This window comes from Hippocampus zosterae, chromosome 2, assembly GCF_025434085.1.
Source record: "Hippocampus zosterae strain Florida chromosome 2, ASM2543408v3, whole genome shotgun sequence".
In the NCBI taxonomy this organism is placed as follows: Eukaryota; Metazoa; Chordata; class Actinopteri; order Syngnathiformes; family Syngnathidae; genus Hippocampus; species Hippocampus zosterae.
The window spans coordinates 36,856,180-36,873,319 of NC_067452.1; the positions used below are offsets into that span (position 1 = coordinate 36,856,180).

Here is a 17,140-nt window from a genome sequence, read left to right on the forward strand (position 1 = left end):
TTTGTTTTTGGAATTTTGAATATTTAATACAGTCAAACCTCGGTTTTCATCCAAAATCCGTTCCAGAAGGCTGTTCGAAAACCGAATCCACGCTCTTTAAAAAAAAAAAAGTTTATTGAACACGCCTGCTCACAATGGAAAGCGACAACTGAGGAAGCGTCACTTCCTCGTCTACCCGATGAAGCGTCACTTCCTCGTGTAAGGAAGGCGAGAGCAGTCAAATGGCGCATTTCAGTAAGCTCAGTTTTTTTGAGAATCGAATTTCGGTCGTAATCCGAGGCATAAAAAACTCAAAATTTTGTTCGAAAACAGAGGTTTGACTGTATTTACACATTGTACTGAACTGTACTTACATTAACTTTGAAGCTTGAGTGTTTCTCAGGAGATTCTGCAACTCCTCGCAGACCTACAATTAATGTGGTTTTAACCACCACTTTACATCTTGCAAAATTCAGCGAAAAAAAAACAAAGTAACTCAGAAACATCAATTAAAATATTACACAGCGGCAAGGTGGGAAAGGCCTTTTGAGTGGATCTGCACCTGCAGCTTTTTATGGGTACTTCCTTGGCCTGTGCAAAGTTGTGTGGGAATTAGTTGAGCCCATTTTGATGTGATCCTACTCGCAATCAGGCCTACCCGCCGGAGTTAAGACATCACCTCCTTGGCAGGGGTAGCAAACGAACCGGATGCATCCGTCACTCAGGCGGGCTGCTGCATATTCATGTTGCGTGTACACCGCTGTCGCTTTTAGCTAATGACAAATTCTGTGGCATGTGACGGCGATGCGCTGAGTGAGAATCAAAGGATGGAGTGAGAGTCAAATGGGTTGAAGTAATCAGTGGCCCGGTATGTGGACAGTGCCTGCGTGCGTGTATGTGTGTGTGTGTGTGCGTGTCATGCTAAGTCAGGGCCATTCATGCGTTTTGCTGACTCCGGAATCGCAATCACAATTGCTTTCATAGTCCTGTGTAGAGGAAGGCTGTGCATACCACTGTGGAAAAGCCGGTGACACACAGTGAGTTGAGGGTTCAAGCACAAACTGACACGAAATCATAGTCCGCACGTTTTTGTAAATAGTAAACTGTAAATGTAAATTGTAAATAGCACTGCGATTTATCCATTTTGTGTTTATATTGCACTTAATTGAACGGTGTTTGTTGTTTTTTTCCTTCTTCCTTCTTCTTTCTACCTACATTCTTGCTGCTGGAGGCTGTAAATTTCCCCAGTGTGAAACAAATAAAGAATATCTTATCTTATCTTAATACGCAGACATTTATTTTTTTGTATCGGGGACGCTGACCAAATGAAATATTTATTGATCTCATTAAACCCGAATTGGCTCTGACATGCTTACACAGTCTGAGCTTCCCTTTTCGCTTCATGTTTTCACCTTGCTGACTTTATTTTACTACTGCTGAATTTGTTATGTCACTTAGGCAATCATTTCTACCCATTATGTGTGTGTGGGGAGGGGGTTGCCTTGGGAGATGACCCAATTTCACTTAATTTACCCAAATATTATTTTTCCTTAATTACTAATATATGTATTTGTTCTTCTCGGTATGCCAGTGACGTGTAGTGAAAGGCAGAACACAGTTCAATGCTCTTCCATTAGCTGGCAGCATGTCTAGTGAACTTGTGTATCCACCTGTTGCCATCCATACAACAAAATAAGTCACGGCTTTCTGCAAGCATTTCGGCTTTGTGTTCAATTAAACAGGCTTCGATTTCACACCGAGTCAGTCAATTTGCGAGTGAACTGAGACAAGCTCTTTGTCGTTTCGCCATTCAAACATTTTTGGAAGTGAGATGTCAGAGTTTTCTTCAGTAAAATGGGTGCCTTGGTTCAATACAGGTTGAGAAACCCAACAAATAAAAAGCGAAATTCTTTTTTATTTTTTTTATTGCCGCTGCCTCACTTAGCCTCTGGATAAAACGTGTGGGGGTGGGGGGGGGGGGGGGAGAAGAGAGAGAGATCCACGATAAAATATAAATAAAGAATATATAAATAAATACATGAAAAACAGTCGGTCCTAGATTGAGTGACTTGCATTTTTTCTCTCTTCTGTTTTATTACGAAAACACAATTCTTCAAGAGAATTTTGAAGCATTACCCAATACCAAAATGTCAGAATAGCTGCATCTTTTTTTTTTTTTGCCAGATATCTCAGTAACGATACCATAACAACATTTAATGGGTTCAGTAAAAACAAAGCTTTTCTTTTACATTTTTTTGCCAAAGAAAAAGCTAAATATTAACTCAAAGGGATCTGGTAAGTGCACAAAGTTTATTAGAATTTACTGACAGCCATCAACATCATAAATAAAGCCAACAATAAAAAAACTATAAAAGATATCATTTACTTGTCCCACATTGGGGGAATTTACAATGTATTTTATTTATTTAAAATTACTTAAATATTATTATTATTTACATGTATTTAAAAATGTATTTATTTATCTCATAAATAAAGTAATACATAGATAAATAAATATATCAATAAATTCAGATTGTACTGCAACCGTGCTTCAATGATAAATCATTTCATGCAACAACAGTGTTGTGTTTGCGTGCGTGCACATTAATTACATCAACATGTGTGTTGTTTTGTACCAATTCGGCCTGACGCATTACATTGATTTAGTGGTAAGGCACAATGCTCCCGAACCCGATTTGGACTGGGTGAACCCCCCCCCCCCCCCAACTAAATCCAGTTGTCCACTCACGATGTTCAGTGTGGACTCCCAGCAATGTGAATATTATGGCAGCCTGGAGTGTGTGTTTGAGGTTCCCCATACAATATGTCATATTGTGTGGGCACTTTTTTTTTTTAATCTACAGAAAGATAGTAGAAGTCAAGGAAGACGTGCAGGAATAGGACGTGAACGAGAATCATGAGGAAAGTGTCGATATTTCGAAAGACAATACTCGATCCCACTCAATTAGCTGCCGCTGCTCAACCCGTATTGTTTTGTGTTTTTTGTTATTGTAAAGTGTCCTTGGGTGTCTTGAAAGGCGCTTATAAATAAAATGTATTATTATTATTACAGTGCACTCCGCTTAATAGAACACCGGTTAATAGAGTAATCCGCTTAATAGAGCAAAAGGCTCCGGAACGGATTTGCCTAATGCAATTTCCTATAAAGATACTCCGCTTAGTAGAACAGATCTCCGCTTAATAGAACAGGCCGTAAGCAATGAACATTGTAAACTAGTGGTTTTCGAAGTGTAGCTATCGCGATACTGTACCACTATCGCGAGAAAACGCGGTAGTTCTAGCCGTATACAGTAACAGGTAGCACGCGTCACTCCACACATAGACACACGCACGTCACAATGGCTTCAACTTCATTCAAGAGACGAGAGAGAGACAAAGTGTAGCTATCGCGATACTGTACCACTATCGCGAGAAAACGCGGTAGTTCTAGCCGTATACAGTAACAGGTAGCACGCGTCACTCCACACATAGACACACGCACGTCACAATGGCTTCAACTTCATTCAAGAGACGAGGGCTATCACCTGCGGATAAGAAGGACACACTCAGACGATACGATGCATTGCCGGATTCTCAGAAGGTACGCCCGCGGTTTCCAGGACTTCCCTCTTATCCAGCGCATTGAGAGGGAAGTCAACCGCAAAATTACAGACTCCTGTTTCCAGACAAAAGTAACAAAATTTTTCTCGTGATTTGAGATGTTTGACTGAAGTTGATTAAAGTTGTTGTTTTGTTGTTTGATTAAAGATATGGACGTCCACAGTCGAAATATCTCTTCTAACTCGTCAGCAGGGGTTTTTCTGCGTGCATAACTTGGTCGTCGACGTGTCTGAAGGTGTACCTAATAAAGTGTCTCCGGTTAATAGAAACCCCGCTTAGTAGAACAGAAGCGCTTCGGCCCAATGGTGTTCTATTAAGCGGAGTGCACTGTATTATAAATGGACCGGTGAAGTGCAGAATGAATGAATTTTTTTACCAGCACAAACTTCCCTATTTTATCCACTATGACAAGTGAAATATGAATATGATCACATCATGTTGTAAAACACAATATATGCTTTCTTTTTTTTTTTAGCTGAATGCAAATAAAACGGCTGTCTCCAACTGTCGCTCACGCGGAAGTAAATTCTTCGCTTGTGTGTGCGTGTGTACCTTTCCCATCCTCCCCACAATGGGGGGGAAGCGACCTCAAGTAGACAAATATTATACCTCATGTATTGTGGTATTATATGCATGGATCTTTCAAATGAAAATAAGTTATACTGTACATTAATATTTGCTTACGACTTTGCGAATTTCGTCTGTGGAGTTGGTCTGAAAGGTAACCCTCGCAAGGAATTACTGTACTCTGAGGGAGTCCAAATGAGTCTTATGAGAATTTGTCATTTAGATGATATGCAATGTCGTGGCGGTGTCATGGTGGCTGATTAGTGGGGACAAGTGCACGCGCCCCCCCTTAGCCATAACGAAGCTCAGAGGCATCTCTCTGCGCGTCTGCCAGGGCCTTCCCATGGGGCTGTGCAATAGCATCCGCATTCCGACAACTGAAGAAGAAAGAAGAAAATGTTGCCAGAACCTTCTGCGGAATAGTCCCTTGGGTTTTTTAGTTAAATGTTGATTATGCTCGTTAATGGCTGACACAGCCATGTCTGACAGAGTGGTAAAGCTTTTTTACAATTCACATACATTATTCAAAAATGATTCTAGTACATGTACATCACAAGACTTTTCACTTTTTCTAAACCGTCAATATTTAGAAAAAAAATTATAGTACAAAAAAATGTCTGTGTCGTAATTGCTTCCTAAGGTTGACTCATTGTCAATATAGTCACACTAATAATTGCATTTTTTTTAAAAATCAGATGCCCATATTCATATAATATACAGTAATCCCTTGCGATAACACGGTTCATCTTTCACAGTTTTGCTGTTTCACGGCTTTTTTCCGTGCATATTTTTGTTTTGTTTTTACAGTGCATTGTGTTCTGCTTAGCGACTGTAGACTCATGTCAACAGTCTCCTCATCATTTTACAGCTTGCCGAATTTTCTCCATGACAAAACTCACAATATGGACAAAATGTTCTGTATTTCTAAAAAGTGTCAGGCGTTTTGAAGAAAACGTTTATACTTTTTTTTTCCCATCCTTGGGTTTCACGCAATACAGTATCGTATACATTAGTATTGTAAAAAATAAAGATGACGTCACTAATTTCACTTATCACAGGTCCTTTTTGTAACGTAACTGCAGCGATAAACGAGGGATTACTGTATTTTAATGATTAAAATACCTTGTATTGTTTATAGTCATAATACTGTTCTGAAAAAAGGTTTCATCCTTGGTTTCACGCAATACAGTATCGTATACATTAGTATTGTAAAAAATAAAGATGACGTCACTGATTTCACTTATCACAGGTCCTTTTTGTAACGTAACCGCCGCGATAAATGAGGGATTACTGTATTTTAATGATTAAAATACCTTGTATTGTTTATAGTCATAATACTGTCGCATATGCATACCCGAATTGTTACCTTGGATGAGAACAACCTTCAGTGTGAAGGCCAACATTAGTTTTTATATTGCGCACATGTACTAAATGTATTTCATATGTTGGGAATGTATGCATACAGTATATGTATGAATGGAAGAGGCAGCGATCTGGACAAACATTCTTGGTTGTCTCAGCTTCCTGAGGTATGTCCTGTGCAAACACAGCGGGTCCTGCTATAAGCTCCTTGCCAAGGTTGTAAGGCTCTTTTACTCTCTTGTTTTAATGGAATATCCCTTGCAAATATAATCGGCCCCAGTGTTTGCACGACAGGTTGATGGGATAGCGCACACGCACGGACACACGCACGGAAATTGAATCGATGCTCCTTTGGTTGAGCTACGGTGAAATACTTTCGAAGAACCATGTGATCTGTCAAGAATACTTCTTTATCATGTCTGACATATTTAGCTAGGCTGATATAATTGCCGGGTAAGGCTGAAATTGTAGCAGAGGCTGCGGGAACCCACAGAACAACTCGGTGGAATCCAACTGTGGCTCCTTTTGGAGAGATAATGATGAGCTCCATGATTGTTTACAAGGGCCGGCGGAGAAGTGTTTGAGAAAGTCTGCTAGATGGAAGTTGTAATACCGTGGCGTCACCTCTTTGCACTGTTATTATATTGGGTTTAAAGCATGGGAGTTGGCTTAAGCACAATTATGGGGAGAGACTGGGGTTGTTCAAACGGAAGTACAGAGGTCAGAGAGTGGAGAATATCACGGAAAAGTACGGAGGAAAAAAAAAAAGGCCCTTTTTCGGTGTTGTCAAACTCCACACGTTTCACATGGGGCCGCATGCAATGCAGATGAGATAAGTGATGACCTTGCAAAGAAAAGACAAACAGCATTCTGGAAATAATGACATAAGGTTAATGTAGTCATGCTTTCAGGGAGTGTTTTAGGTCTTCTCAAGCCTGAACAGCTTCGCATCCTATTGCGAGGGTTGTTAACAGACAGGAAAGGGTAACTTGAGCTGATCTTTTTATAGTTTTCTTAATAACACAGTCGACAGTGGAAAAAAAAAAAAAAAAAGCAAAAGCAGCACTTACTGCACAAACCCGTGAGACCCAAGAAAGCGTACATCAGTTTATGTGTTTACCATGCCTGCGTATGTATTTCCCCATGCGTGGCTGCTTCTGTTTTCTGTGTATCTCACACCACAACGGAATCGATGCAGCGTATTATCAATGTAATAGAGGATAAAAGTGACTCTATTTGAGCGCTGCTCGTAAAATGAAGCAGCTTTCCAGAGCTGCGCTAATGCTAATGCTAATGTCAATAAGATACAGAGTCATAAATAGTCACTGGTCTTTTTCTGTCAGATGTTATAATATCTTATATATATATATATATATATTAGGTTATTATGTATTAGTTAGGTTATTATATATTAGTTTATGATTAGGTATATAATAATACCTAATCATAAACCATGTAGTGTTTTTGGACTCCCTGTCTATGACAGCTATGTTCAATTTGCTAATTAGCTTATATGGGGCGGTATTGCTTAGTAGTCGAGTGGTCGTTTCTCCAACCCGGGAAGTTGGTTGCTTGATCCTCGGCCATTGCGACCACGTCTGAGTGTTCTTGAGCAAGATACCGAATTCTCAGTTGCTCCTGGTGCTGCGTCATCAGTAGGTGAATGTGGTAACAGTGTAAAGTGCTTTTAAGTGACAGTCCATATAATTTCCCTAGCAACAAGTGGTGTCACTTGATCAGGAAAAAAAAAATAAAAATCGGATGGACCCACATTGGTGTGCTCCAAACTTTAAGAGCTGCAACATCATTCTTGTCAAATGACACACAAGTGCACACCACTGACTGTTCAGATTTGTTTTTGATTTTGTATCTCTGCCGCAGCACTTTTACAATGTTTGCCCTGGATCTCTTTCCTGCATAAGAAAATACAAGAAAGTTTCGGGGAATTTTGTTTTGCGGGAACTGTTTTATTTGGGGGGGGGGGGGGGGGGTCACGTTAAGCCAAGGAACACACTTGATTTTAGTGTTTTCATTCAAAGAAATACCAGCACCTTTTGTTATATCAGCAGAGCTACACAAGATAAAAACAGGCCACATAAGTCTATGCAAAGGCACTGCCATAAGCGGCAACAAATGTTTATGCCCCAGCAGCGAAAAGCAAGTGAAATTGAGAGATGGTCATGTTTTATTAAGCCTGATAATACTGCCTAATCTGTGGTTCGGGTTACACACTGCTTTTGTGGGTAATTAGAGATCATGTCATTTGCCCGGCCTGCTGAAAAAGTGCACTCCACCCTAATCCCCCCCTCTTCTCTCCGCCTTTTTCCCCCCTCCGCACCGCCCTTCTTCTTTCCCCTCACTCGTTTTGCCACTCGCGCACGGTCCTCACGCTTCCTGGTGAGCCGGCTTCCTGTCAACAAAGCACGTGCATGTACTTAAACAAAGATAATCCAGGTAGCTACTCATAAAGCGTCTATATCCTGCCCGGTATACTCTGCGATGTTTCCTTGATCATAATTCTGTCGGGGGAAATCAACATTGGAGGCCGTTGTGGTGCGTGGAAGTTGTTAGATGAATGTTTTCAACATCGCTGGCAAGTGCCGCACGTTTATTATGACCGAAAAACTGGCTTTAGCTTTGGACTTTATTTAGACCTGAGCTCAGCATGCTGATTTTTGTTTTGAGCCCTAAACGCTGTCTATCATTTGAGCCCCCCCCCCCACACACACATTATATACCATTTGAAACGTACCCGTCTGATTAATCATAGCGCTCCATCCCCCCCTCCCCCCAAAGTAAAAAAGGAATCAGGGTATCCATTACGAATGACCCTTTGACTGAATTTCCGAGATTAAAAGTCAGAAAAAAAATCAATTAATCAATCAATTAATCGATTTTAAAAATCATTGGGTTGTGCGGAACTCCTGTTTTGAATCGCTGTCATATTCAGTGCACAAATGCTGCACGTTGGAGTTGTCGCGGCGTTCCTCATCTCCTGCGTGAAGGCGCGAAAATTACGCTAACATAATTATTGATCTTTGTTCCTTGTATGACTGTTTAAATTTGTGTCGTTCCTTGCAAACAACTGTATATTTTCTAATATGAATCTATTGTTTGAATTATTTAGAACTGACTTTTGACTCCATCCACTGGTTCATTTTATTTAACTTCCTGATGTTGTTTTGTTATTTGTCAAGTTTTAGACATGAAAACATTGACTATCATGTCATCAAAACTATTACATTGAAAAATCAAAATGTTCCGGAAATGATCATATAAGCCCTTTAGACAAAACAAATCATAGGCTGCGTTTGAAAGTGGGGCGGTCAGAGAAAACCGCATCATCTTATGTGCATAATATTTGATGGCTTCTGGGTCAACCGAGCTAACTATGTTACACTTTTACCAGCTTTTATTCGTGACATTCTTATCGCATCCACTCACTGTTAATACTGCGCCGCACTAAACTTTATTAACCTCCTCGATTCCTTTACAGCCACTAGATGAGATCTCTTAAATTATTATTCTGTCAAACACAGAGCAGAGGGCGTAGGACATTATTACGCTGTCATATAGGAAGCCGGTATGGAAGCGCTTAGGATATTTGCATATTATTGTCATTATCCTGTTTCAGCGTGTCTCCAGTATTGACGTTTTCTTGTTCCTTGCCCTTTGCGAGGCACTTTTGGTTGGTTCCGCATTTTCCCCTTTTTTTTTGTTGCCAACGTCCCGAGTGGTACTTGGTCGGTCCTGCGTTGTTTTGATTCATAAACGTATTTTTGTCATACGCTTTTATCCTTGTCTACATTTGCGATCTCCACTTCTCTCCGGATTGCTTAGTAACATAACAATTATTGTATTAAGTAAAGTGTTTGGACATCGATTTGGCTCGTAATGATTGCAAAAAATGCACTTGGGTGATGATGGAAAAATAATACATCAACAAAATGAAAATACCGAATCTATCCTAAATGACGTGCTGTATGTCTTGAGTGAGTCTCACGACGCTTTAACAGCAGTAGGGACTTGATTTTGACAAGTAAATTCCTTCTGATGGATGATTGGTTCTTTTTTTGGGGGGTGCATGGCATTTATGGGAACTAAGCAAGAAAAGAACAGTGTAGAAATGAAATGTGTGTTGTGTGTGTGCGGGGGGGGGGGTTGTTACCCGCATTGTCGATTCTCCTCATTTGATTGGTTCACGTTTGGTGTATGCATAAATTTATATTTTATTAAATAAGCACCTGGGCGGCCCGGTAGTCCAGTGGTTAGCACGTCGGCTTCACAGTGCAGAGGTACCGGGTTCGATTCCAGCTCCGGCCTCCCTGTGTGGAGTTTGCATGTTCTCCCCGGGCCTGCGTGGGTTTTCTCCGGGTGCTCCGGTTTCCTCCCACATTCCAAAAACATGCATGGCAGGCTGATTGGACGCTCTAAATTGTCCCTAGGTGTGAATGTGAGCATGGATTGTTGTTCGTCTCTGTGTGCCCTGCGATTGGCTGGCAACTGGTCCAGGGTGTCCCCCGCCTACTGCCCGAAGACGGCTGGGATAGGCTCCAGCACCCCCCGCGACCCTAGTGAGGATTAAGCGGTTCAGAAAATGGATGGATGGATAAATAAGCACCTGTATATTGCTTTAAATGACACAAAAACATATTTTCATGGAGGTTAGCACATAACTGTAATGTCCTAGGGAATGTTGTTTTGTAACATTTTTGTATTTTTCCAATGATTTGATCCAATTCGTTCAGATCTGCACCTCTTTTTGGACCAGTGCATGAGGTGCGATGGCTGCATGAGGAAGCTAAAAGAAAAACAATAATCCCATGTTGCCCAATTAGAGTGGTAAATTTGGAACCCAACTGGACCCTACATGCACACACGCGGACGCGCGCCCGTGCGCACACAGGGAGCATATAGCTTCAAGGCATTTCATTTCCTCTCCTACTATGACAACATCACAATATAATAGGACACGGTGTCACATGACAGCAGCAACATGGAACAATGAAATCGCTCTTCGTGCCTCTCTGTCTTGAAGGGCAAACCAGATAGTTGTTACATCAACCAGAATTGGTTCAAATAAACCCCCCCCCCCCCCCCACCCACTCCGCTCACCCTCCCTAATAAAAAAAAATGTGCTTGGTATTCATGAAAGTAGGGCTGGACAATATGGTTGAAAAGTAGAACACGAGAGAGTATTTCATCTGAGTCGATATCCATCTATATTGAATAATTTATCATTATGCTTTTTTTACTCTTAAAAATAACAATCCGGTGGATCAAGGCTGAATCCGGGTCATTTTATTGCAAACTATATTTCAGGTTAAATAAGAGTCAAATTAAGAAGTTAATTTTAAGATCAAATAAATATTTTTGGGGATGGATGGATAAAAAGCGTTTAAACATACAGCCATACCTCGGTCTTCGACCATAATCCGTTCTAGAAGACTCTTCGAAAACCGATTTGTTTGAAAACCGAAACCACTCTCTTTGAAAAAAAAAAATCTTTATTGAACACGCTGCCCATCTTCAAAGCCCTCCTCAAAACTCACTTGTATTCTTTGGCGTTCGACTCAGCATGACTTAGATTTGTTCTTGATTTTACTCTTTGGTGCTTTCTACCGCCTTTATTACCGATTTGTCTTACTGTTTATTGTGCATGTTAAATCGCTCCATGTACAGCACTTTGTATGCAGCGATGGCTGTTTGAAAGTGCTCGAGAAATACTGTTGACTTGACTTGACGTCTGCTCACAATGGAACGCTACCCGAGGAAGCGTCACTTCCTCGTGTAAGGAAGGTGAGAGGAGTCAAGTGGCGCATTCAAGTGCACGCAGTTTGGTTGAGAACCGATTTTTGGTCGTAATCCGAGGCATAAAAAAACTTGAAATTTTTGGTCGAAAATCGATTTGGTCGAGAACAGAGACGTTTGAAAACCGAGGTTTGATTACAATGTGTTTAATAGGGCTGGGCGAATCACCATGTACATATTGAGCGTGGATGGTTGTTCATCCCTGTGTGCTCTGCGATTGGCTGGCAACCGGTTCAGGGTGTCCCCCGCCTACTGACAGCTGCGATAGGCTCCAGCATTCCCTGCGACCCTTGTGAGGATAAGCAGATCCGAAAATGAATGAATGAATGAATGACAATTTGACATTTCAGTGCAGACTTTAGCGCGGATCATGGAAGTTGACACACATGATTTGCTTTTGTGGGCCACATGAAATGATGGGGCGGGCCGGATCTGGCCCCCGGGCCTGTAGTTTGACACCAGTGCTGTAGGGGTTGATTTTTGTATGATAGTCGTGTTGTAGTGTGACGGCGAAGTGTATCGTGGTGTGACAGGGTTTGACCAGAACAACCGTTTTTGGAGCAACGGAGCATAGCATTTCACACAGATATTTTTTTTTTCCACCTGCGACCCATGTTTAGTTTGCGCAATTCCTTCATATAGTCACCGCGCGCTCTTCCATGGCACACTTTCCAGATGAGCTTGTAATTAAGTCATTTCGGAGCCTTGAGAAGCACTCTGTCGTGTACCGAGCTGAGACCAATCTGCCACTAATTGTCTCTAGTTTTTAATTTCTAATGGAATTAGGGCCCGAGGGAACGCAGCTTAATGAGACGCACTTACTGTAAACGCTTGCACTCTTTTATCTGTTTACTGTAACTGATTTGGCCCCCGTGGACGGGGGAAACGAGAGCGAGTCGAGCAAGGTGTTCCATATTGATGTTTTAAACGCGTTTCTGTTTACTGCGCAAAGCACTCAAGAGGACGCCCGCACCTCTCCCGACCATAACTTTACGCACGGCGGATGATAAATGCGCCATCAAACGCCTCATCGGTGCCTGCGTAGTGACACTGGATTTGGGTTAAGAGGAAATGGAAGAGTTGCCTCTCTTACAAATCGTGTGACAATGGGGGATCCTTTCCAAAGGCTTTTGGCCTTGGCGTCAGACTTAGTGCTCGGTAAGCGTGGTTGGATCCTGGAACCGGGAAGGCTGTTTACATAGCCTTCGGAGTGTTTGTGTCTTGATTTAGAGTCCAGACATTTCAACATCCAAATAAATCGCCTTTGACTTGTAAACAGACGAGTAAACCTCGAACAGAGGAGATGCACCAGCTGCACTTGTGTTTGAGTTTTATTTGGCGGTGTTAATGTTGCGCATTTTTAAAATTTGTTATTCCAGGCCAAACGAGTCAAAGGTCATTGTGGGCGTTTGAATGAAGTGGAAATTTTTGAGGTTCTGAGTAGATTTTTTTTACAACGCTTATTTCAAAAGAGGGCGGCCCGGTGGTCCAGTGGTTTGCGCGTCGACCTCACGGTGCACAAGTACCAGGTTTGATTCCAGCTCCGGCCTCCCTGTGTGCCGTCAATCTTCCATCAAATGATTTGGATTTTTCAGATTTCGCTGTTGTGAAAATGATGAAATTGATGAGTCATCTATCTTGCATCCGTGTCCTCCTTTAGATTTATGTTAATGACATGATCACACACACACACACACACTCAAGTGATTTACAAGCATCAAAAGTATAAAACAAAAATCTGCCCAAAGACAGATGACGGTATGAATCTTTCAAACACTTGAGTGACTTCACTGTAATTTTTCTACCTTATCGCTTCTAAGTGCAGTTTGCTTTTGTGACTGGCTCAAGGCCCTTCCTCTTATTGTTTCAATATGTCAGAGCATTGTTTGAATGAGGTCACCCATTACCGATCTGGCCCCGGGCCAGCTTGACTTCAGCTGATTTAATTGAATCTCCAACATGAGTCAAACTCAAACAAGCAGAGACTGCCTTGCCATGACAGTCTCATTACTCCACATTAAGAACTCATTTCACAATGCATTGTGACTCTGGCCATGACAAATGGTGAAAGGAGATGAAATCAAATAAGTGAGTACATTTTGCAAGACTTCTTTTGGAATTTGTAAGCTGAAAAGTACCGCTATATGAATATTATTGAAAAGCCAAAAAGTCCCCCCCCCCCCCATATCTGAACGAACGTGAATGCCTTTTGGGTTTAAGTGTTCCCAATGTTTGCCATTTACAGTAATAGAATCACATTTTGCTCCTAAAATTTCTTTTTTCTTTTTTTTTTTTCAAAACGTTCTCATTTCAACCCGCCTTGTCACTCAAGCTCGAGACAGTGGTGAGAGAATATTTGAATGTGAACCTTTCAGCGCACATTTTCACTGTGAGTGCACCAAATAATGACGCCTTTATCACGTCTGCCACGCGACAAACAAAAGAGGCCTTTGGTGTCGTGCGCGGAAAGATGTAATATCGGGCGCCGTAATGGTATACATTATGCATGTAACAAATTCATCGCATCTTTAACAACATTTGAGCATTGCGTCAGCTGCAACCTCAACTAAAATTTCTCAATTAAGTCTGCATTCTTTCAGAGCCATTTGCAGCTCGGCCACAGCCCACGGGGGTGGGGGGTGGGCGTGGGGGTACAAAACGTATGGCGGGGTCGGCATGCCAGCAACACAATAGGGAAGGAAATGTTGAGACTGCGAGTGCTGCACAGTAGAGATATGGCAGTGTTTGCTTAGGGCTGGGTATCGGGCACAAAAAACAAACATGGCTGCCCTTAATGAGCCTGTTTGCCTGCCAAAGGTAAAGACAGCTGTTGTCTCCAGCCACAAAGGAACAGGCCTCAGTGCCCATAGTAACACCACCTTGTGTACTCAAGAAGGAAATTATTAAGTCCTCTTGATGGAAATAAGAGTGAGTCATATGTAAATTGTGTACAGTCAGTGGTGTTTTATTGGAAATGAATCGTGGTAAGCAAATAGTGGCGCACCTGGAAAATTCGAACATACCCTGGCGGGGCGTCATCCGTTTGAAATTAAAAATGATCTTCCAATGGCAACGTTTTTAATTGCACTGACATCACAAATTATTCAGGGTTTGTTATGAAATGGTGATTACAAAAAAAAAAACCCTCAAAACATCTGTTTGCATTCTTTACTCTGATTAATATAATGATAATAAAAATTATTATTATTATAAATTATTACATATATATAAAATTATCTTATAAATGATTATTATAATTATTATTATTATTATAAATAATAATAATTATTATTATTATCATTCCTCTGATTACGTTTATGTGGAGTTGCGTTAGTGGTAGAAACGTCTTCATCGCGAGAGTTGAGAGGTCGCAGGTTCAAATCTCTCTCCCACCTTTGTGTGGCGACAAGTCTGGCTTGGACCTCGCCTCTCGCCCAAAGTCATCTGGGATGTAGGCTGCAGCTTAACTGCAACCCTGAAGAGGACAAAGTGTGAAAGAAATTCTTACCAAAATTGACATATTCTAGGTAAGGTGTTCTGAACCTTAGTACGGAACCCAACCAGTTCATATGTACATTCACTGAACCTGTCATTCGTGAAAAATATAAATATGTTGTTTGTTTTTTTTTAATTCAAGACATAAAAACTGAAAAGAGCAAATAAATGATATTCTTGTATTCCCTCAGTTTTGCCGGCGTGAGACGAGAGTTGCTTAACTTGACAGGACAAATCATGCAGATAGGACGCTGAGTCTCATCACGTTCCGTGATGCTTGTGAATGATTACCTTGTACATATTCTTCTGACCACTTTTTTTTTTTTTTTGCTCGACATAGTTAGCATGTGTCAAAACATTTTTATTTTTAAATCAAGTGATGTACTATCATGACAGCCACATGTTGATTACTGAGCAAACTAAATTTCCCGCAGCACTGATTGGTCAAGCAATGTCATGTGATCATCTGTAGCCAGCGATGGCCGAGTGGGCGTGTCATAACTAATTGGCATGTTGAGTCGGCTGTGTCTTAAACTCCATGGCAAAAGCTCTGTCGAACCCCTGAGACCGATTCACTGAACGGCAAGGGTTCGATCAAACTCAGGTTAAGAACTCCTGTTCTTGATATAATTATTATACGTTAATTTAGGGCTGAAGCACGCCGGCCACACAGTGCAGAGATAGCCGATTTGATTACAGCTCCGGCCTTCCTGTGTGAACTTTGCATGTTCTCCCCATGCCGACGTGGGTTTCCTCCGGGTAACCCGGTTTCCTCTCACATTCCAAAAAACATGCATGGCAGGTTAATGGAGCACTTGAAATTGTCTCGAGGTGTGAGTATGAGCGTGGGTGGTTGTTCGTCTGTGTGCCCTGCCATTAGCTGGCAACCAGTTTAGGTTGTCCCCCCTCCTACTGCCTGAAGACGGCTGGGATCGGCTCCAGCACACCCGTGACCCTTGTGAGGATAAGCGGATTAGAAAATGGATGGATGAATATAATAATAGTAGTAATACATTTATTACAGGTACATTAAATACTGCTCTGTATTAAATAGAAAATACATGTCGGAAAGAGTAGTGTGCCTTCTGAAAGATATACCGCATTTTTCGGATTATATGTCTCTCCCGATTATAAGTCGCACCAGCCAAAAAATGCATAATTAAGAAGGAAAAAAACATATGAGTCGCACTGGAGTATAGGTCGCATTTTTGGGGGAAATTAATTTGATAAAATCCAACACCAAAATCATACGTGTTTAATAAAATAAAAATAAAATGGAGAACAACAGGCTGAATAAGTGCACGATATACTAACGTTACATGACCGACATGCCTGCTAATGTCAGTGACGACGTAACATGTTAGGAGTTATTCAGATAATTCGAGCATAAAAAACATGCGCACAAGTTTTCCAAACTATCAATTTCACTCCAAATCACTAAATCCAATGAAATCTTCATCCTCGTCGTCACTTTTAAACAACTCCCTCAACTCGGGAGGTAGACGATTCGCCGCTTCCACTTCTACATCGCTTACATCAGACTCATTGTTGATTTATCAACACAGGCCGAGAGCACCCTCTATTGGTTTAATGTGAAAATAACATGTGAAATGACATAATCATGTGTTAATAATTTCACACATAAGTCGCTCCAGAGTATAAGTCGCACAATTATGAAAAAAAAAACTGATTTGTAGTCCGGAAAATACGATATGTAAAATGTGCAGCATATTTTTACCTTGGGCTTACTGTTCAATGACCGTCTTTGTATTCCACTGTGAAAAGCGATATTGTGTGAGGGATGTGAAATGGTAAATGCGTGTTAAAAACTTGGTTTTGTCTGTTTGATAAAGCAGAACACTCATCATTGAACTGTTTGGAGAGGCCTTACCTACTTTGCTTTTTAGCATCTGTCCTTTGGGAGCGCATAATCGCTCTAAAAACCTCTTCTCGTAAAAGTGTCTCCTCATAAGGACACTAATGCACGTGGATTTAGGCAAAGTGGTGGCCACAGTGAGAAAATTAGTAGATTTCTAGCTGCACTCGTCTGACTCAATCCGCGCACATTGCGAGCTGCACTCGGCGCTCGTTCCGGCTAAAAGTCGCATTAAGGCTGAGATGCATTTGTCACAAGAGAAGTTTGTAAGAAAGCTGGCGCGTTAATGTCCCCTACTCCGTCAACAGCATTCACGTGGCCTCGATTGAAACAACACCAGAATCTCCCCTCTGCCCCCCCCCCTCCTCCACCACCACCACTTTCCTGACTTTGTTTACAGTACAGTCTGAGCTATTGGATGACCGCATT

The 17,140-nt window shown here is 41.4% G+C and overlaps 1 protein-coding gene across 7 annotated transcripts in view; it reads left to right on the top strand.

Moving 5' to 3' along the window:
- The window catches only part of LOC127591319 (TOX high mobility group box family member 2-like), a 154,729-nt gene that overhangs the window by 53,600 nt on the left and 83,989 nt on the right, over positions 1-17,140 (top strand). The gene's annotated exons all lie outside the window — the stretch shown is intronic.